Source organism: Danio rerio, chromosome 25 (assembly GCF_052040795.2).
Source record: "Danio rerio strain M-AB ecotype USA chromosome 25, GRCz13ab, whole genome shotgun sequence".
NCBI classification, from domain to species: Eukaryota; Metazoa; Chordata; class Actinopteri; order Cypriniformes; family Danionidae; genus Danio; species Danio rerio.
This window is the reverse complement of record NC_141045.1, coordinates 11,033,994-11,056,580: the sequence shown is the minus strand read 5'-3', so window position 1 is coordinate 11,056,580 and position 22,587 is coordinate 11,033,994. Positions and strand designations below refer to the sequence as shown.

At 35.6% G+C, this 22,587-nt stretch overlaps 1 protein-coding gene across 16 annotated transcripts in view; it reads left to right on the top strand.

The window, feature by feature from the left end:
* The window catches only part of lrrc4ca (leucine rich repeat containing 4C, genome duplicate a), a 431,094-nt gene that overhangs the window by 158,876 nt on the left and 249,631 nt on the right, over positions 1 to 22,587 (top strand). For 14 of the 16 annotated variants that reach the window (XR_015525745.1, XR_015525746.1, XR_015525747.1 and 11 more), the window contains one exon: positions 15,077 to 15,165. The gene's annotated coding sequence lies outside the window, so the exon portion shown is untranslated. Of the gene's footprint in view, positions 1 to 15,021; positions 15,195 to 22,587 lie in introns of all 16 variants that reach the window. The other 2 variants (XR_015525750.1, XM_087310802.1) reach the window with 2 other exon arrangements.

Sequence of the window (22,587 nt, the reverse complement as noted above, 5' to 3'; positions counted from 1 at the left end):
TTAACACACACACACACACACACACACACACACACACACACAAATCTATATTTATAAATACAGATTTATCTATTTTATGTTGACCCCCTTGCTGGAACATGCACGTCATGTCCAGCGATTGTTTGGACAGAAGTTGACTTTAATTACGGCTATTGCTATCAAAAATTAAAACCCATTTATGTTTAAGCAGGGTCAAATTTAGTTGACTCCAGTTCAGTGGTAATCTGGAGGTGTTACTTGCATTCCTTTTGTGATGTGAAAAACTCCCTCTGTTTAGCAGGGGCACATGGTTAGCTGGTGGTCAGTTCTTTGCTCTTATGAGGCTTGAAGTGGGGTGATGTCTGGATTTTCAGTTGAGGCGTTAAAAACTGTGATCGTATTGACTTTTGGTTTCGCGGCGTACTAAACTCACTCTCGACGCAAAAGAATGAAAGAAGGTTATCGGAGATGTCTGAGCTTTGCGGTTAACCCACTTTTGGCAGGGTCCAAGTCTCTTCACTGGACCTAAAGAGAAGCTGACCTGAGCTGAAACAAAACAACTCTTTCTCCTCTGGGTGTTCTCTGGGGTTCCTCTGGATTCTTATCCGGGGCGTCACCAGCTTTTATAGGGGTGGTCTTTTATCCACCCTCAGGAGCCAAGTTGACCAATGAGACGTTAACTTACCCGAGGCATGTTTTATAGTCTTTTGTTCCAAAGAGTGGTGATTTGCATAGGCATTCTGGATGTAATTAGGGTTGAGTATAGTTTGGTGTTATTTCGATACTGGTGCTAAATCGATACATTTAAAATGGTACCGGTGCCAAAACAGTGCCTGAACCTATACTTTTTAGCCACAAAATTATATACATTAAAAAAAAAAAAAATATATATATATATATATATATATATATATATATATATATATATATATATATATATATATATATATATATATATATATATATATAATCATTATAATTAAACAATATAAATATATATTTATAATAAGTTTAAATTGAACACCAATTCATATTTTGTATAATTGAATTGCAATAATATATTTGTTTTGATCATTTGTTTGTTAGATTTGCATTATGCTATTAACATTACATTAGCTTACTACTAACCTGTGGAAAGGCTGTCATCAAAATCAGGGAACACCTTTTTTCTGGGTTTGGGGCTTGTGACTACTTTTACATAGACATCATGATTTGTCCTAATCTGAATAATGATGCTAATATGATTCAAGAGTTTACATGAGCTGCTTTTTGAATGTTACATTCATGATTCCCAGTTAAATGCTATAGCATAAGATCCATTAATGTCATTGCGTCACCAGCCTTTAAATGTTTCCTCCGCAGTTTGTGTCTGTGGTCCTTTCAGATAATCAAAAATCACTGTTTACGTGGTAGACTCTTGATCAGAGTATTGTCTTAATCATATTAAAATCAGAGTATTGGTGTCAATGTACTCACTGAAAGTGCCAGATGATGTCACAAGCTGTCAAAGACAGTCCATTCCTCACCTTTAAGTTGATTCCATGAGCCCTCACATTTCATAAGTTTGACGTGTTTCCCTTCTTACATGCAACTATTGTAAAGCATCTACTGCATGTTGGTGTATTAGAATCCTTGCTTGTAAAATATAGCCATACTTTAGAATGCTTAGTTTAAGCAAATGGAATGAAATGAATAAGCACATGCATGTTGATGAAAGGAGTCGCTCACTGTATGCGCCGAACAAACAACAAGTGCCTGACATGGCTGACGGTTTCCGTATCCCTCAAAGCTGTTTAGAATGAAATATTCAGAGATGGTCTGACACAACTCGTACTTATGTGTGCCTTTGATGCACCCCTTGACACTTTTTAATTCTTGTCACAGCACTAGTGGCACTGGAACTAGGCACCGAAATTAGAGTTTTGGTACCCAACACTAGGTGTAAGCTGATGCAAAAATGTTTAAAGTTTCTTAAAATGTTAATATTTTGCACACGTATTAACATAATATGTAAACAATTGTTCAGTACACTAAATTAGCTTTGTAGGGAAATCAAACATAACCAATGATCTTGTTTAGTTGAGGTAGAGTTAAACATTGATTGCAGAAGTATTAAAACCATAATATTAATACATAAGCAAGATACTTGATGCAAAACAACCTGATTACACATAAAGAGAGAATAAAGGTTTACATTAAAAGTATAAGTCTTAAGCAAGGAGCTTATGGAAGTTTGACTATGTCTGTGTGTCCATTTCTGAGCGCATTCCTTTCGTGTCGTAAATACCTTGGAATCCTAAAACACACTGAACATTCAGGGCCCTATCATACACCCGGCGCAATGTGGCGCAAGGAGCGGCGCAATACTTGTTTGCTAGTTTCAGCTTGGCGCAAGAGTCGTTTTGAGGCGTTGTGCTACGCTGTTTAAATAGCAAATGCATTAGCGCTCATATGTGCGTCCTTAGGCGTTCTGGTCTAAAAAGAAAGGCGTTCTGAGGTGCACGGCTGGCGCATCGCTATTTTGAGAAACTAAAATAGATTTTTCATTAGACCAAAACAAACCCGGTCTAAACTCCGGCGCAGAGTTGCGCCTCGCTTACACACTGCTTAATACGCACAAGAGAGCAATAGGCAAATATCTTTACATATGAAAAAATGTAAATATTAAGGGTATATATAGGATATAATAGGAATAGATATAGGATATAAATATATAGGATTAAAATATTACAAAACATATTATTTTCTAGCCTACATAAATATGAAAAATCACTGCTTTTATGTCTTCTTCATCTCGGGAGGCTTTTTCAGTTCATTCATAACAGTTTGCTTTTGTATAATGTTATTATTATTAGCAGTATTATTTATTATATCCATATTTATATTTGTTTTATTAAAAAGAAGCTTAGATTTGCCCACCTGTCAGGTTTTAGACCATAAGGGGCACATTATGTGTTTTAGGATATAACTCAGGTTTTTGAACACACTTAGTTATTGTTGTTCATTTATTTGTTTGCTGGAAATAAAGAAATAGTTTTTAATCGAACATTTGCGCTTAACAAACGCAATTAATTATTTATAGACTAATTGATGTCTGTGCGTAAAGGTTTCCCTATCCAAGAGCGAAAGTGAAAGTGATCCATTATCTCTTATTCTCACGCAGTAGATGCTCTGTTTAACAATTTTCTTTTAAAAAAAAAACTGTTGACTGTTTGCTAGTTAAATGCTCAGTTTTTCCACTTAGACTTACTTTACGTCCTGTAAATAGCGAATGTGCTTATGGCGCGACGCAGCTGGTTCTTAAAGGGAATGGGAGGTGAGACTCTAATTGGTTTATTCTCAAAACACACCTATAACTCATTAAGAAAATAAACTCAACACTTTTAGACCATGCGCCATGGCGCAAAAACTGATTTTCCCATCCGTAAATTAGCAAAAATGCGTTCTGACACGCTCTGAAAGCGTTTGCGCCCTGCGTTTTGCCCTCTGGGCATGGACCGTCAAAATAGAGCCCTCAGTCTTTTCTTGATAGGAGAAGTTGACGGTGTATTATTTGTTGAATAGAAGCAAAATAATTATGTCTCTGATTGGCCATATTCGTTACAGATGCGATCCTAGATTTACATCTATGTTGATCCTGGAACATCTTTTTTTTTTTTTTTTTTTGAAAATGTAATCCATACCTATTCCCTACCCCTAAACCTAACCATACCTGTAAATTATTCCCAAAATCAAAGCCTAATAATAGTTGGATAACAACCATGTAGAAGTGCATAAACCCAAACAACAACAAAAATGTATGCCTTAATTCTGATTGGCTAATTGAAATGTTGTTCCAGAATCAACATAGATGTTAATCCATTAACATGTCCTACTTGGTGAAATCAGGTTGGCGTTGGAACATACTATTAGTATAGGCCTAGCATCCCAAAAGTCAACACCCACTGATATGATTGGCTGAAAGTTTGCATATTTGAACATTTTACAAAATCTGAAAGTTCAGTTGGGTTATTTTCACAGCAAATTATCTATATAGTGAAATCTGGGTGAGAATGAGAGTGTTTGGCTTTGTGCTTTAATTCTGTCCGTCATTAAGACAGTGTTATGCTTGTGGTTTAACCTGACTATAGAATCCCAAACAAATCTATGGAAAAGGAGGAACTTTGGTTCCTCCAGATCATTTTCCCTTTACATTCCCCACAGTACTATATTATTCAGTATACATCTGTAATATTGATGCAAGTTGTTGGGGTAATTCATAGTCTGCAGAAAGTAATTTGTTGAGTCTAAAAAGTTGCCTTTTAATATTCTATGGCTGAACAGTGAGTAGAATAACGCCACCTTACTGTACCCATTGTTTACAGTTTAATGGAAGTCACACGCAAAGCATCATAGGGTGTAGGAAAAGTACTGTAGTCTGAATATCACAAATGGTGCCATGTTTATAAGCGAATCTGCAATAAAAATGAAGTGAACAAAGTTCTCGTTGACACACTCTCGGGAACTTCATTAAAAATAAAGCTCATCCTGTTTCCGAAGGCTGGGATCAGAAAGAAGGCAATGCGAAAACAAGAAAGATTTTTCTACAGCTTCTTGTTTTCTTCAGAGCCTCTTTATTGTTTGGTTTCTGTGTAGATCTGAGGCCTGTTGTGCAAAGCCAGTTTGGGATTTTACGCAAGTTTGTGTTTAGGTTGAGCAAACTGTGAGTTTTTGGGCTCAAGAAGGTGGGTTGGTTTTGATCGGGTTTCGTTGCCATGATAATTTTTGTTACACAACTAACCCAGAGGTTTTCCTACCATGTGTTTGTTAAGTGACATGAAGCGAGTCCAAGTGCTCTATTAAACTGTACAGGAGGCTCAACAAATGATAATAATAAACCTTTACAAAGCACTGTAATACTTTTGAAAATCAATATCGCAATGTATACAGCAGTTCTGTCTGGTTCTTGAATCTGATTGGCTGATAGCCACGAGATACTAAAGTAATATCAGCACTCATACAGCCTCTTCACCCTTGTGTATTACTCTGCCCACACAAGTGGCAGAGGACTACAGTTTGACAAATATTGCTGCTGTTGGACAGCATATTGTAATTTTGAGGATTTTTTAGGCAAGAATGTAGTTGTTTAGATCGCAAGGATGCAGTTTATTCTTAAGGATAGGGCCTATTTTTATTATTGAGTGCATTGGCGGCTAGCCTGCCATACTGAGCAGTGCAAAGACGGTTGACTTTTCGCCACAAGATGGCGACAGAGACTGCATAATGAGTCCTCAGGGGAGAAAAACAGCATTTTTTAGCATACATTTCAAACTACAGATAAACAAATAGTTTGTACAAAAATAGTAAAAAACAGGTCTGTATTTTGTAGAGCTGTATTTGCACCATAGTAATCTGGTAGTTTTTGCTTTGTTTAGGCTTTTTCAGGGATAATTATTGTGATCTCCCGATTGCAACAGAGAAATACTGGAAAATCTCTGTAGACTGATAACTTTTCATGCCGTTCAGCCTTATAATCCTAAAATGTGAGCAAAATCACTTGTCTTGTCATAATTTTAGACATTATGCTAGAGAATCATCCAAATACTAGCTCTAAGTGAAGTTTATGTATAAACAAATTTCGAGAGGATCACGTGCTTATGATTGCTAGCAGCTGACCCGCATTATCTAATTCACTACGATCCAATCAGATGACTCCTAAACTACTATAAATACCCTGGGGTTTATTCCATTGCTAACTTCGTTTTGAAGAGTCCCCCCTTCCTCCCCTACTCCTCCTTCTTAGACGGGTGACACGGTGGCCCAGTGCCTAGCACTGTCCCCTCACAGCAAGAATGTCTCTGGTTCCTGGCTTTACCAAAACTAGCAGACATTTCTGTGTGGAGTTTGCACTTCTCCCCGTGCTCACGTGGGTTTCCCCCGGGTTCCCCGGTTTCCTCCCACCGCCTGAAAACATGCAATTAAGTCAATTGAACAATCCAAATTGTCAACATAGACACGCTTCTAGTTAGTAATTAATTTCAAGAGCATTCACCTGCTACAGCAGGGGAGTTCTCGAGATCTACCTGAGCTCAAACTCCCCTCCCGCCTTGCAACGGGAGGGAGCCCTGGGCTCGAGGATCTCATGAGCTCAGGGCTCTCTCCCGGGACAGCATGCCAAACAAGCTTTTATAATTAATCATCAGCTAAGTGTGAACTGTTGAAATTGATGTTGGTGAAGTATCAACAGTATCTGTTGTTCTGACGTCAGCTGCAGATGTGAATGAATGGCCGAAGGAAGTAGTTTCTAATACAAAAGGGTTTTTGAGACTCTCCATATTTAATCTTTGGTATACACACGATTATGTTGTTGAACTGTTGTATAAATGCAATATCACACTTGTAACAGTGACATATGGCTGTATATCGTCTCTGGTGGGACACTAAGGCACTTAGCAAATCCAAAGACATACTTGTAAGAAGTTTACTTTAATGTGTAGTATAATAAAACTAAGTGGTCATAAACAAATAATTTCTCAATTCAAATGAGTTACGCAAACAGTATTCCATACGTCAGAATTTAAGTGAATGAGAAATGAAAATTAGAAAACTTGAAATGTTACCTTGGTAACGTGAAGCACAAGCAGGCAAAGATGTTATGCCTGAATCATTTCAGACTTGCCTTCAATAAGCTTTGGCTATAGCATGCTTAAGAGCAAGATTAATTCAGAATAAAAGAAAGCTGTGAGCAAGGTTACTTACATATATGATGCAATAAATCCATTTTTAGTGCCAGTCTTTTTTTTTTTTTGGCTCCAAATTAAAGCCTTTTACAGTGAAATATATTTTTTTTGTCATAAATCTTTTTTTAGGTTTTTAATTGTGTATTCATAATATATAAACTATAGTTATGTATATTATCAACTTTTGAATCGTCACTTAATATTAGTAATAGTTTTAAAGTTAACATTGAAATATTTATATAAACTTGCTTTAATAAAGCTTTTAAAATGTCGCGACACAGTGGCGCAGTAGGTAGTGCTGTTGCTTCAAACTGGTTCGAGCCTCGGCTGGGTCAGTTGGCGTTTCTGTGTGAGGTTTGCATGTTCTCCCTGCGTTCGCGTGGGTTCCCTCCGGATGCTCCGGTTTCCCCCACAGTCCAAAGACATGCGGCCAAATTGTCCATAGTGTATGTATGTGTGTGAATGAGCGTGTATGGGTTTCCCAGTGATGAGTTGCGGCTGGAAGGGCATCCGCTGCGTAAAACATATGCTGGATAAGTTGGCGGTTGATTCAGCTGTGGCGATCCCAGATTAATAATGGGACTAAGCCGAAAAGAAAATGAATGAATGAAATGACTTTTGATCTGTCTGTTTTGACCTACAATATTAAAATCAGTTGATTAATTTGCGCTGATATAATACTATTTTCTTTAATTTGCTGCTGTAAACTTTACAGCCAGAAGCTATTTATTTCTGCTTGTTAAATGGGTTTAAATTAATTACATTATTGATAATGACATCTCTGAATCTTCAACAGAGAAGTGCATTGGTGAGTCTCTCGCAAGAAATGATTCAAACTGACTCTTTCATGTGCCGCGTGACTGGCTGCTTGCTGCACGTGTCAAACTTTCAGGTGAATGCAGTCTAGATCTAATCTCAAAGTCTGTTTAAACCCGGAGTTAACGCAAATAGTTTATATCATGCTTAACAGTTTAACCTGATCTTAACCAAGTTGGATATATTGACCCCAAACACACTCTTGTTATTTACCTATTGCATATTCAAACAGTGGGTCGGGCTAAACAGAAAGTTATGTAAAAGTGGAAGCTTCTTCTTTAGAGGCGGAGTTTAGACAAACTCTGACATCATAAAATAGCATATTCCACAACTTGTCATTTGGCAGACGGGCTTTAATATAAGCCGTTCTTACACTATTAAGAAAGTTTTGACTTCTGAATCTTACAGGATGGCTTTCATACTAGAATGACCTTTATATGTCAAGAGATCGAGACTTCTCAGTTCACGGCCCCTTTAAAGAAATAGAAAGAGTTCCCTGGCCTTTGAAGTGAAGGGATTTCACACTGTCTCTCATTCTTTGATTCGGGCTCTGGTCTCCCATGGCAACCGGGATGCATGTAAATGATGTCATGTCCATCACCGAGGAGAAGGTCTGAATATCTGAAACCTCATTTTTTTTTTTGTTTTTGAAGCCTGAGGATAAACATATGCTGCATGCTAATTGAGAGACTTATGCATAATTCATGATGTCAACATATAAGGCATAGCAATGTCCTATTAATCACCTTAAATGGATCATTTAAAGGTAACACTTTACAATAAGGTTGTATTAGTTAATGTATTTACTAACATGAAAACATAATGAACAATATATGTATTCGTTAGCGTTAGGTAATGAAAATGCAGTTCATTGTTTGTTCATGTTAACTCACGGTGCATTAACTAATGTTAATAAGCATGATGGTGGATTTTAATAAGGCATTAGTAAATGTTGAACTATGATTAATGAATGCTGTACAAGTATTGTTCATAATTAGTTCATGTTAGTAAATACATCAACTAATATTAACTGATGAAACTTTATCGCAAAGTGTGACTCATTCAAATAAACATCTCACAGCAATTCGTAACTTTTTGATTTAGTGGCTAATTCGTATGAATTCGTATGATTTAATTCAGACAATTTGGTACAATTTGCTCAATTGGGTTTAGGGGTGGGGTTGGGTGCCTCGCCTCCTTTTTAAAATCGTACATTTTTAGCCACTAAACTGACAAAACGTAAAATACTTCCGTTTTCTCGTGAGATCTGGCTGGAAAGTTCTGGTATATTTATTCATAACTATGTTCTCAATGTTAATTTATAGAACACAAATTATTATTATTTATTGTAATATTTATAATATATTCATTGTTTTGTGATTTTTATTTATTTATTTATTTGTTATTTCATTAAGGTGTATATTTGGGGATTTTAGTAGGCTTATTCTTATTTCATGTAGTTTCCCAATTCTAATTTTTTTTTTGTACTTGTAATATTTATATTTATTGTTGTCAGCTTTATCAGCTTTGTTTCAAGTATTTCATAAGGGTTTTAACAGTAAGCTTTGGCTAACAATGGTGATCCTAACTCAGTTCACTTTTTTGTATATATATATATATATATATATATATATATATATATATATATATATATATATATATATATATATATATATATATATATATATATATATATATTTATTACAATAATATAATAATAATATCTATCTATCTATCTATCTATCTATCTATCTATCTATCTATCTATCTATCTATCTATCTATCTATCTATCTATCTACAATTGAAGTCAGAATTATTACCCCCCCTTATTTGACCCCCTGCTTATCCCCCAAGTAATACCCCCCACCACCCCAGTAATACCCCCAGGGTATTATCTCCTTTGGGGGTATTACTTAGGTCAAAAACTGAACTCGGACACTCAGTTGAGAGTAATTAAACAGATTTATTATAAAAAAGAAAAGAAAAAAAAAAGTAGTAGCATCTCTTCAGAGAAGCCACAAGCCAAGATATTAATCTAAAAAGTAAATGAACTAAATTACCTATAAATATTTATGGTAAAATACAGGAAGCTTACCTTCCTCCCTAAACTTAAAGTCGAAAGTAATAAAATAAATGGGCAGGCACCACCACAAGCACAAACTCTCAAAAAGTTGCAAGCATGAACAGTTGTACAAGGCTAAAGTTTGATCATAGACCAGAGAGGTAGGGAAAATCCAGGAGCTCTCCACTCCCAGCAACCATCGCATCACAAATGAGCTCCCCGAACCCTGCCAGAAGTGCCTTTTTATAGGCCAAGCAGCCAACCAGCAGCCAATCAGAGCTTGGATCATATTAGAATGGGAGCCTATGGAATCACAGAAAACAACAAAGGAAGGCAGGACAAAGAATAAAATACACGCAATGCGCAAATAAATAAATAAATAAATAAATAAACTTTAGTTGTAACACTGTGGTAAGATGAAGGAAAACACCTTCTATACCATCCCAGATGACTTTATTAATGAGTTATTTGAGTCATTGCAGAGATGTATGGATTCAGTCGTCCAAGCTTATGGGGGTCATACACAATATTACCTCTTTTTTATCACTTCACCATGACTTTATATTCTATACTGTACATTATTTATATTAAGTGACAAGACTTTTGTCTAAGCAAAGTCAGATCTTACTGACCTAATGAAATAATAAAAAAATCAAGCTATGATTATATATTAGTTTGGTAAAATAAGGATAATCTAGAGGCCTTTGCCTTTCATATTAGCTACTTTTCAACATGTTTTATGACACATTTTAAAACTGACAGTATCTATGTCACAAAAAAATTGCTGCATGCTATTATTCATTTATTTTCTTGTTGGCTTAGTCCCTTTATTAATCTGGGGTCGCCACAGCAGAATGAATCGCCAACTTATCCAGCAAGTTTTTACGCAGCGGATGCCCTTCCAGCCGCAACCCATCTCTGGGAAACATATACACACACACACACACACACACACACACACACACACACACACACACACACACACACACACACAAACACACACAAACACACTCATACACTACGGACAATGTAGCCTACCCAATTCACCTGTACCGCATGTCTTTGTGGGGGAAACCGGAGCACCCGGAGGAAACCCACGCGAACGCAGGGAGAACATGCAAACTCCACACAGAAACGCTAACTGAGCCGATGATCGAACCAGCGACCCAGCGACCTTCTTACTGTGAGGCGAACGTGCTTGCATGCTATTAGAATATTTCAAATATAATAATATTGGTCATAATTATGGTTCTTTTGCTAATTATAAACATTTGGTCACCATTTACTTTCACATTATTTAATTCAAATAAATACATAGATCATCCTTTTTTTAACATAAGTCATATTTAGCAATTCCATATCCATATCCTCAGCGTGGCCTTTAAAGTATCTGCTCAGTATTCATATCCAATCCCAGAATTCCTCTCTCACTTCGTTCGCCCTGTTGTCTCAATTTCCTCCTATTGCTTCCAAAGTCTTGACTCAAATTGAGTGCCATTACTGTGACCATATGCAGAACTGCATTGAATTTAAGCAGTAATATTCATGCCAGGTTCTCACACGGCACAACAATACGAGAAATGTTAAATGAAATCATAATTACAATGTCATTCATTGGCCGATTGCAGACTGAAAGTGTGTGTGTGTGTGTTTGTACGTTATTAATATTCCATCTGTGTTCAAAATATCTCTGGATGGCCGTAATTATGACAGCCTAGAAATCAGAGAGGGGGAAAAATATCAATTGATTTGCTCCAGTGGCCCAGCTGTCAATAATCTTCACAGTCGCACATTACAAACCACAGGAACAATCAACTATTATCACTTAGATTACTTCAGGGTCTAAACTGGCCTCTGTAGATGAAATATCGGTGGAGTTTCAAAGAAAAGGAAGCAGGATTCAAAGGGAATGAGCCGTGGTATTGAATGATGGAGTGTTTGCTGGACAAAGAGAGAATGTGAAGAAAGCGTAACACATTACAAGGTCTCAAGTGAAGCCTGTAGATAGATTAAAAAAAATGGTGTGATTCTTTATGCATTACTGCTTAAGAACAAAGACAGTTGAAAAGGCTTAAGACTATAGAGAAGAGATGATTTTTTGTGTTTATTTGGAGTTTCAGATTTTGTTTCATATATTCCTCTCAATCTGAATGAATGATTATAGCATCTTATTAAATATAACATCAATTTTACAAATTTTTTAATTGGTAATTTTAATATTTTAACTACATTTTTAATATTTTTATGTCATGTTAAATAAACATTCCCAACATGAAAATAGACCAATACTTGAGGAATATATATATAATTTATTCATTATTTATTTTTCTCCTAACCTACAGATTACAAAGCAAAAAGTGGGGGCTCGTCCGGGATAAAATACAGTTTATGTACATTTATTTTTCTGTACAACTGTGAATTTGTATGAATTTGGTTTGGTTTTAAAGGAGATTTTAGCTTTAAATTTGACAAAAAGACACATAGTAAAAAAAAAAGATTAGATTTCTCGTGTTGTAAACAAGTTACCTCAAAGGGCACTATTTTACTCCTTTTTAAAGATTTAAATATTAATATTATGGTTCTTCTGAGTGTGCCAGTTTGGGTTCAATTCAAAACAAAATTCAGATGTTTTTATTATAATGTTTTAAAAAGTGTCATTGTGGGGGCGAAACTAATTGTCATGTGAAGCAACACGCCCCTAAAACAACGACCTGTGCATTGTTTCAGGGGTGTGTTGCTTCACATGAAAATTAGTTTCGACTTCCTGCCTAACTTAACAAGGGGGCAGAGGCAAGAGCTCCTTCGCTTTGTGTATAGCAGCAGACAGGCAGACAGAGAGAAGCAACATGAGTGAGAGGACCAGTATATAGCCGTACATGTTTGACTCAGACCAAGCAGAGACTGCTGTTGAGGAATCAATATTCCTAATGTGCCAGAATGTGTCAGAGTGATAGTTACAAAATCATTAGTGTCTTTGTATAGTTTTACAGCCGCTATGTCATGATGTATGCGTCATCCATATACTGATGCAACGATTAACCGGTTTCACTATTAACAGCATTTTAATTCATCATGATTAATTAATCGTAAAGGCTTCTCAACACTGTGTTTTCTGCACGGATCAAAAACTGCGGCAACTAAACAAAGTTATGCCAACTGTGTGCTAGTTTAAAGTTTCAAGCTTGTACACGGAGACTAATAACCACGCACACTGGATTACCTTTGACTGAGGCTATAACTAAGGCAAGTTCGTTATTTCCAATGGAGGGATGCGCAACGCGCTCATGCTTTACAGGCGCACCTAGTTGAGATGACAGGGAGTGACCGCAGGAAATGCAAATGGCTGAAGTTTAAGGGAGACACAATGAAAAGTACACAGGTTTGCAAACCCACCTGAAGTTACAAACAATGGCGCCGATGAGAGCGATCATGTGGTGAATGTTGATCCGCCAGCCGAGATCAACCAAATGTTTTCAGAGAGAGTGCTGACTCAGTGGGTCTGCTGTTTAATGGGCTGAATCTCGATACGTTGCATTCCCTGTGTGTTCAGCGCAAATGGCTGCTAAATGTAAAATCACTGTTGCTCGTTCGCAGGAAAATGATAAAGGCTCTTGTGTTAAGCTCAATGAGCCTTACATCCAAAAATAGATCAAGGGTGTTCCTTTGTTGACATGGCTTTTACTCACACACTGAAAATGGCGGACTTGAACAACAAACTGAGGATGTGGTAATGCGCACCTGTCAATTAATATTGGTAGGCGGGGGGACCATACTCCTATATCAAGTTGTGGTCGATCTCAAAACCACTCAAAACTAAATTGGTCCACCATTTTTAAGTTGTTAAATTGAATAAAAAAAGAACTGGGTCTGTCTAAACAGCTTAAAGCAGATTTTTTTTTTTTTTACCATAGGTTCCCTTTAAAAAACAACAATTGGCATTCAGTAAAATGAGGAAGACTTAATTGAATAGCTTTTGCTTCAAGTTCATTTAAATTAACCACCTGATCAAACTTACTCAGAACTTATGTTTGTATGTATGTGTGTGTGTGTGTGTGTGTGTGTGTGTGTGTGTGTGTGTGTGTGTGTGTGTGTGTGTGTGTGTAAAATGTGAATAAATATATGTGTGTACATTTAATTTTAACAATCTAAATAAAAATAAAAGTGGGAATTTAATAACAAACTTGATAACAAAAGTAAATGTTTTCTAATAATTAATTAATTCAATAATGTTGGGGCTGTTAGGATATATAAATGTTATAAAAGAGATTTTGTAAATGTATAGACTCCAAGAATAATATGGAATAATCCTTGCCTTTCACAACTGGCTGTGTTACTGAAATTGGTTATGGGAATTATCTGCGCGGAGAATGAGAAAGCAATATGAAAAGTGGAAAGTAAGAATTGAAAATCATTATCACGGGACATAACATGGAAAATAATAGACTTCTCGTATTAGTTGAGTGTCGAGTGTCATTTAACTCAAATGTGTAATGGCTGTAAACTATCCGTTCCCGTTTTTCCTTCAGACTGGATGAGTTTTTTGTGAACATGATTTACGGCTCTTATGTTTGACGTTAATCAGAATTTGCAGTCTTTATCAAATATATTTCAACATTCAAGGAATACGCCGCTTCTGATGACACTGATCAAGTTCCATAGGGAGTGTTAAGTAATTTCGAGGCTGAAAAAGCTAGATTTATTATGAGAAAAGACAGACTTTTCTTCCTTGCCTAAAAGGATCAATAAATATTGAAAGACTAAGAATCTTATATCATTTATGAGCTGGAAAAGATCTGTTTCCTTTCCTTTTAAATATATTATAGTCTTTAATGTTTGAGAACAGTCTGGTGAGAAAGATGACAGCATCTGTGTAATGTAGTTCAGTGTCTTTCTGTGTTCAATTAATTGTAGTAAATCAGATTGGATACATGACATCTTTTTATCACTCGCTTTGCTAAGACGGTTGATTTAATTCAACTTGCAGAAAAAAGAACGGGATTCAGTTGAGTTTTTTTTTTTTTTTTTTTTGCAAATAAATAAAAGCAGAAATGTGAGAAGTAAACACAACCAAGATGAGATATGAAATAAAAAAAAGTTAAAAGAAATAAACTTTCATTCCTTTCAATACATAGCTACTATACATGTCTGTATGTTGTTTTATTTAGTATTATGTTGTCTGTTATATATAATATATATATAATACTATCACTGTACAGTAATTAAGATCCTCATTATTCTGTCAGATAGCATCAGTTTTAATGTCATTTAATTGTGAAACTGTAGCTTGCTCATTCACAAGTTACAAAGTAGCTTGTCTTTCAACTTTAAATACTTTTGTATGATAATATCTGTGATCTGAAAGAGCCTCGAATATAAACGTTTATCTCAAAGCAAGAAATGACAATCATTTAGTGATATGAAAGAAGCAATCTTGATTTTATCAGAAATGTAATCTCGTTTATCTTGTCCCACATTTCTAAATCTGTATTTTTGCTCCAGGTGTGAGCTGGATGGGTGTGGATCTCTAATACGGAGGCTGGAGATTTATTTGGATTTACTCAAAGCTTGTTTGAATTGTTGTCATTGAGGTAAGTAAAAGGGTTTTTACTTTTTTAACGTGGTAAACTGTTTTGTAGTTTGGCATTGAACATCGTGTTGGAAATTCAGCCTAGTTTGCTAGCTGTTACAATAGATATAAGCGTAAGAACAAACATTATATTAAAACCATTGTCATGGAACTATTTAAATTGAAAGTATCTTTGTTTATGCTAAACGTTACAAATGTTTTGGCTATGAATGAAATGTAAATGAAATGTTCTCAATGAAATGTTAAAAATAATTGTAAAGTCTTCAAGCAGAGACTTCATTTAAAGGTTATTAAAAACATTTGTTCATAGGTTTAAGAAACCCATTTCCACTACAAACCAGTTAGCATGCCTCAAACCAGAGCTAGCATCTTAAACTGATTTTCCAACATCTTTCTCTGGAGTTTCTAATCCTGAAGTTTCCAGCAGAGCTTGTCTCGTAACCCTATCTGCAATTTTCTTATCAAAACGAATGAGAATGCGTTGGATAATCGTTAATTACATCCATCAGTGGCTAACGCAGATTAGCACTAGCGTACCTGTGGAGCTAACAGCTGTTTCTAGCAGCCAAAAGATCTTCAGTGGGCCTATTTGAGACTAGCTTTTCATATTAATTAATGACAAGTGTCATTTAATCTGAGAGATCGTTTTCATATCCTACTATATAACAGGGATTTTATAATTCACACATTTTTGGATGGTTTGTGAGTCTCTGCAGTGTTTGAATAGACTATTGCTCCAAGATTTCAGTGAGTTTTCATGCTTTCCATTGAGTGAAAAATACTTTACCTTCAGGCTATCTTGATGGCTTCTCTGTGAATATAGGGTGTGTTTTGTGTTGTCTGGGTATAATTTGTTGGTGTTGAGCTACAGAGCAGTTTTATTCAAATGTTTATGTTTGATTATATGATCTAGGAAACACTGGCACTGTATTTTAATCTGATATTGCTGTTGAAATATACATTGGGCTTCTCAGCTAGTGATTTTGCTGCAGTGTTGGATATATTTGAATGTAAATATTTGGGGAGGATATTATGCATTGTTATTTACATGTAAACATGATAAAGGAAACACAGACGGGATGTCTAGCAAAGGCGTAGAATACTTGTTATGGCTTTAATGCTTAGTAGTGTTTTATTGTTTGCAGTTCCTGAGCAACATCAGCACGTTGTTGTGTTAAATTATGTGTATATATTATAATTTGAATGTGTTTTGCTTACATTTTTAATTGCATTTACTTGGACTAAATGACGCAGCATTTTATTGTTTATTGTTGTTGTTTCAGTAACTTGAGAACCGATTGTTTGTTTACTTTTGCCGAGCAGCACTGGTAAATTGTTATTTCATTATTGTTCTTACTTCAATACTGGTACTCTATCTATCTATCTATCTATCTATCTATCTATCTATCTATCTATCTATCTATCTATCTATCTATCTATCTATCTATCTATCTATCTATCTATCTACATTTGCTTTGACTCTTTCAGTATTTTACAAAGCCTCTTTCTGCTCATCATTACACATTAACACTAGCAAAGAAACCTCTTACTTCCCTTCAAAACATTAGATTCAGTCCCTAACAGAATACTTTTGAATCTGTCTGGGCGATTAATTAAAATGAAATCGTAAACATAGTTAAACAAATAACTGATTGTCATGCATATTTTGTTAGCTGTGTAATTCTCCCATGAAGGCCAGAGGGCGCTCTTGTACATAAACTAAAAATACCTGCGAACATAACCAGGAATTCCAATAGCGTAAACACAAGATTTCTACTACTATATTGGTTCAACATGACTAATAAACACACAACCATGTAATTACCTCACGGAACAATTTATTTCAAACAGTTATGAAGTGAGTGTGGAGCAGGTATGTTCGCATCATGTTAGTGGTGCATTCCAGCCAGACCTCAAGAAGAAAACGTAACTATTTTGCGTGTTGATAGAAAAGTAGCTAATTTGTACAAATTAATACAACTAACTTTGTGCGATTTTTAAAATAAAGGCGTGCCGCCTTACCACACCCCTGACCTTACTTCCTATTGGAGGATAAGCAAATATGAATAAGACGCTATACAATAAAAAAAAAAAGTTACGAATTGCAGTGAGACTGCGTTGGTAATTTCACATGCAGTATTTACTATGCAGAACCATTGTGAACTGAGAAACGATGCAAACATTTGTCACTGTCACAGAACCAATATCTTGATTTTCATATAGATTTAAATTTTGAACATGATTTCGCGTAGCTTATTAGTGAACTATGACTCTGTGTAGTACATTCTCCTTAAACTGAAACCTCATGCTGGAATTATACTAGATCCAGTTTTACTGGCAAATCGATTCAGTACCGATCAATCACCCAACCCTACTTTTGAGTTCAGACACACTTTAGAAGCTAGACTTTAGCTCTTCTACAGCTATAAGACTCCGCAGAAGTGTTCAAGTGTTTGCGGGATGGGATGTCTGCTCTGGTGATGGTTCTATTTTCTCGGTCCCCACCACGCAGCTGGATCACTGTGAGGCTGTACGTGAGGAACCGCTCCAACGAGCCCCTTCAGCATTAATTAACATGGTCATTAATCAAGTCCAGTACAGATAGTGGGCTTAATCCTGCTGTAATGCACTTTTCTGGAGGGGAGGCTCCAAGAAGTTAATTGGATTTGATTGGATATTGCTATGATAGTCCCACACAGAACATCTTTAGCTATTAAGCGAAGTCGTTGCCTTTGATTATAGTGTTTTGTAGTGGCATGTGTTCCAGCCTGATGTGGGTCTGATAGAAGTGCCCTTCAAAGCTTATTTGACAGCCGAATTCCTTTTGTTACGTCTCTTTCAGCTGTGTTTGTTTGACTGTCTGTTAATAAGCAGCTTTACCATGTCAGCCGTGCTTTAAAGAGCATTTCGGCTAATGTTTGATCTGCTATGAGAAAGAATAAACAAGTTTTTAAAGGGAAAGCGCACCAAAACATTACAGTTTGGCATTATTTAGTAACTTTTGTGTCATTTTAATTGAAGCACGTCCGTCCAAAGTATTATTTTATAACTTAAAAATAATTTTAATTATTAAAGTGATATTCATATTTTTACAACCTTATCTCATATTGTGTGTTTATATAAATATATATGTAAAATAGTCCCCATCTACTGTCAATCACACCATTTTGGACTTCTATTCAGCTCACTAAAGTAATAGTTGCTATATAATTGCATCAAGAAAATCAAATAATCTATTTGGTGGCAGTTTGGGGTAATACCTGCCAACATTTGTCTGCAATTCCAGGAGACTTCAGGGGCGGCGTTGGGTTGGGTGTGGAATGTGGCGGGGTTGGCGGGAGTAAGTTGAGAACCAGGGGTGGGTGAGTGGGGGGTGGAGGGACTAGCGGCGGGGTGGTGGTGGAGGTAACAGGAGTTTTCCGTTAGAATTAACAAAAGGGGAGGGTGGTGGTAGATGGATGTTAATAATGATTGGAGTATGCCACATCAACACTGTAAAATTAAATGTAAATTGTACAGTAAACAAGTAGTGGTGTAACCCCCGCCGGTCCTACATCACCCAACCCGCTTCGAGCTGGGATCGAGCCGGCGTCCTTCCGCATGAGAGTTGGTTGCTCTACCAAGGAGTCTAAAGAACATGGCTTCTAGCATCTGTCGCTAGAGCAGCTGTAGCGGTCAGAGGGGTGAGGTGCATCCGCACAGCACTTACTAGCTGGCCTCTGTCATGCTAGCAAGGAAAACTCACTTTATTCTCATTAAAAAGCTGTCACTCCATCACTTCAGTTCAATGTGATTTCAAAAAGTTATGTTTTAATCAATGAAGCTTTAAACTGCGCTATTAATTACTTGTTTACGTCGCATCTACACTTTGAAAAATTGTACTTTAAAGGGTTTTCATACAGTGGTTTTGATTCTGTCTGGTAACTTTGGGTTTGTGAATCTCCTCAAATGATTCATCTAAACAAAACCAAATAGCTCAAGGAACCAATGTTCATTCAGAATCAAACATAATTTTAAATTCACTCATTATAGACTAGAAGAGGTGTTATATTTTCATTTTGCAAGTACTGGTTCATAAGAGTCATTTGCTTGTGACTCAGATTAAAGAACCATTAAAAGTAATTGATCAATGAGAGTCATTTGTTTGTGAATTGAACTACATGTGTAGTGTGAACTGTATGCTTTTGTTCATGACTATTTTTCGTTAATATTCCAGTTGCTGCGTAGACAATTTTTATTTATTCATTTATTTATTTACAAAGCTTTGTAGTTCATCATTATAGCTTTCATGTATGACGTGAGTGCTTGTTTGTGAATCCAGCTACACCATCACTGAAAAAGATAAAAGAATTGACTCTAAAGAGCAATTTGTTTGATGTTTAGATTACATTAGTTGCACTGTATGCTTTTGATTTGCTTAGTCATTTTATTTTTATTGAATTTGCTTGTGTGGTATGTTTGGAGTGACTCATAACAAGAGAAATGAGTCAAGAGTCATTTGTTTGGAAATCAGACTAGATTGGTTACACTGTGATTTTGATTCCTTTAAAAAGATCTGCGGTTTGTGACTCAGACTTTACTGATATGTTATATTTTTGAGTCACTTAAAAGAAGGAAAAAGAATTGTTTCAAAAGAGTCATTTGTTCGTCACATTACAAGCTTCTGATTCACTTAAAGTGTTCCTGTTCGTAAGAGTCGTCTGTTTGATGTTTGGATTGCATTGGTATGTTTTAGATTCACTTAATCATTGGTTTCAATTGAATTTGCTTGTGTGGTATGTTTGGAGGGACTCATAACAAGATAAAGGAGTTCATTCCGCTGTGGTGAATCCTGATTAATAAAGAAAGTATGCCAAAAAGAAAATGAAGGAATGAGGGTGTTCATCAGTCAGCACCGTTACATAAATGGACTGATTCAGAGGTTACAAAGGAAGGGAGAAGATCGACACGTATCTTTAAGGGAAATTAAGTTAATGCAGCTGTTTTTATACTGATTTCAATGTGCTTTCAAGTCAAAATAAAGCAACAGCATAATTCTCTTGAACATCTCTATATCAATTTCACTTTTTATATTAATTTTTATATTATATTACGTCTTTTTAGACAAGTTTACAAGCAAACACGTTGCATTATCAGATCTCAAACTTTAGACAAGAGCATTAGACACAAGCAAACACATTCTCTCAGACTAGCCCTCGCAAGAGAGACCTCAGAAAGAATAAGAGCGAGAAGTGGTGAGAGAAGGAAAGAGATAGAGAGGCTTTTAAACGCTACGCCAACCAGCGATTGGTGGCGCAAACCCATCGTCAGCGGCCAACGTCATCAGCACGAAATGCAGATCCTCCAATGCCGTTTGTACCTGTAACACACGCATGAAAAGACACACCCACATACAAACAAACGCACACACCTATTCAAAATACGTTCTGCAAGCGAACGTAACATTGATATATTAATGATTAAAAATATTAGAGAAATAAGGGAAAATACTTAAACGGGATGATAACAGGAAAGAATGGTAAAATACAAGAGAATTACAGCAAAAACAGGAGGATTGGCAGGTACATTGTAAAAAATAATCCAGAATTTTACTGTTTATTTCCAGCAGGTTGGGTTCCGAAAAAAAAAAGTTAATTAAATAACTGATATTAAATTACAATAATTTACCTAAAATTTAGTTTAAGGAAATTTCTGTCATTTAATATGGGGTATTTTATGGTATATTTTTGTAATTTAATGTTTTTTTTAAACAGTAAAATTACTGATTTTTTTACAGTGTAGCCTATGCAATATGTGTGATGCTCAAAGTAACTTGTTTTGTTAATCTACGTTTTTCCCCTCATAGATTCAGCTAAATTCCAACAAATATATCATCACTGTACAAACTCAACTATAAGCCTTTCTTTAGCACCTACACCAACTCCCTGTTAAAACACTCTTGACTCTCAGTACCACCCAGTTGGCCACGGATGCGTTTATTTGACAACACACATGCTACGATTAAACTGGCATTGATGTCTCAAATCTCAAGGTGGGTGTATGATGCGCTCTGCCCCACAATTCTCCTCCTCATACCCGACTGAAATTAGGGCAGTACGTGAGAAGCATGCCGGGTTGCAAACATCTCTCTCTCTTTCTGTTTTTTCCCTCTCTCCAATGCCCCTTCCCGCCTTTTCTGATGGGATCCCATTGAGCACAGTAGACATGATAGGCCTTTATTCTCAGCTTGGGTTTACACACATACTCATATATATTTTAAATGGGGGTTGGCCATTTAATATTCATTAAAGGGCGCAATGAGAAAAAGAGGGAACAACCTCATTAAAAATCATACATGGATAAGTCTGTCTTGCATTTTTTTTTTCTCGTTAAACTTATTTTTTTCTCCCACATTAAGACTTACGGCGCCTTTTTGGTGGCTTTTAACTTTACTTTCAGTTCTTTTTTTCTATTAACTGTATGTAAATACAGAGACAAAATGGAGAACTGTCAGATCTATCTATCTATCTATCTATCTATCTATCTATCTATCTATCTATCTATCTATCTATCTATCTATCTATCTATCTATCTATCTATCTATCTATCTATCTATCTATCTATCTATTCATCCATTCCTCCATCCATTTGTCTGGTCATGTCTGTCTATTCATCCATCCGTCCATCCTTCCATTCATCCATCCATTTATATGTATATAATTTTAGCCGTCTATCCATTTATCCATCCATCAATCCTTCCTTCATGCCTTACATTCATCTGACAATCTATCCATTCATTACTTTACTTACAGTTCTCTTTTCTTTTAACTGTAATTTGCCTGTTCTCTATATCCATTTGCTTGTTCATTCTTTTATTATTTCTGTTGTTAAATTTTTTTTTCTGCCTATAATTGTCCATCAATTGTTTGTTCAATCTATTAGTTTGTTCTATTCTTCTCTTTATTATGCATTTGTTCCTTCTGTCCTTCTGTCATGATCTATTTATTTATTGTTGACAATTATTGTTTTTTATTTATCACTTTTATTGAAAATTATTTGTTCATTTCGCAGTTAATTCAGTCTATTGTTCATTTGTTCATTCCATTGTTCAATTTTTTGATCAATTTCTGTGTGTTTATTCTGTCACTATCATTTGTTTGTTTATTCTATTTTTTGTTTATTATATAATCTTTCACTCTTTCTATGATTCATTCAGTCTATTTTTTTGTTTATATTCCATCTCTATATCATTCATATGTTGATTCATTCTATCTTTCGGTTCTTCTATGCATTGATTATTCTGTATATACACACATATAAATATATATATATATATATATATATATATATATATATATATATATATATATATATATATATATATATATATATATATATATAATGTATTTAAGCCCGGTGACATTTAACATGCCCACCAAACAGT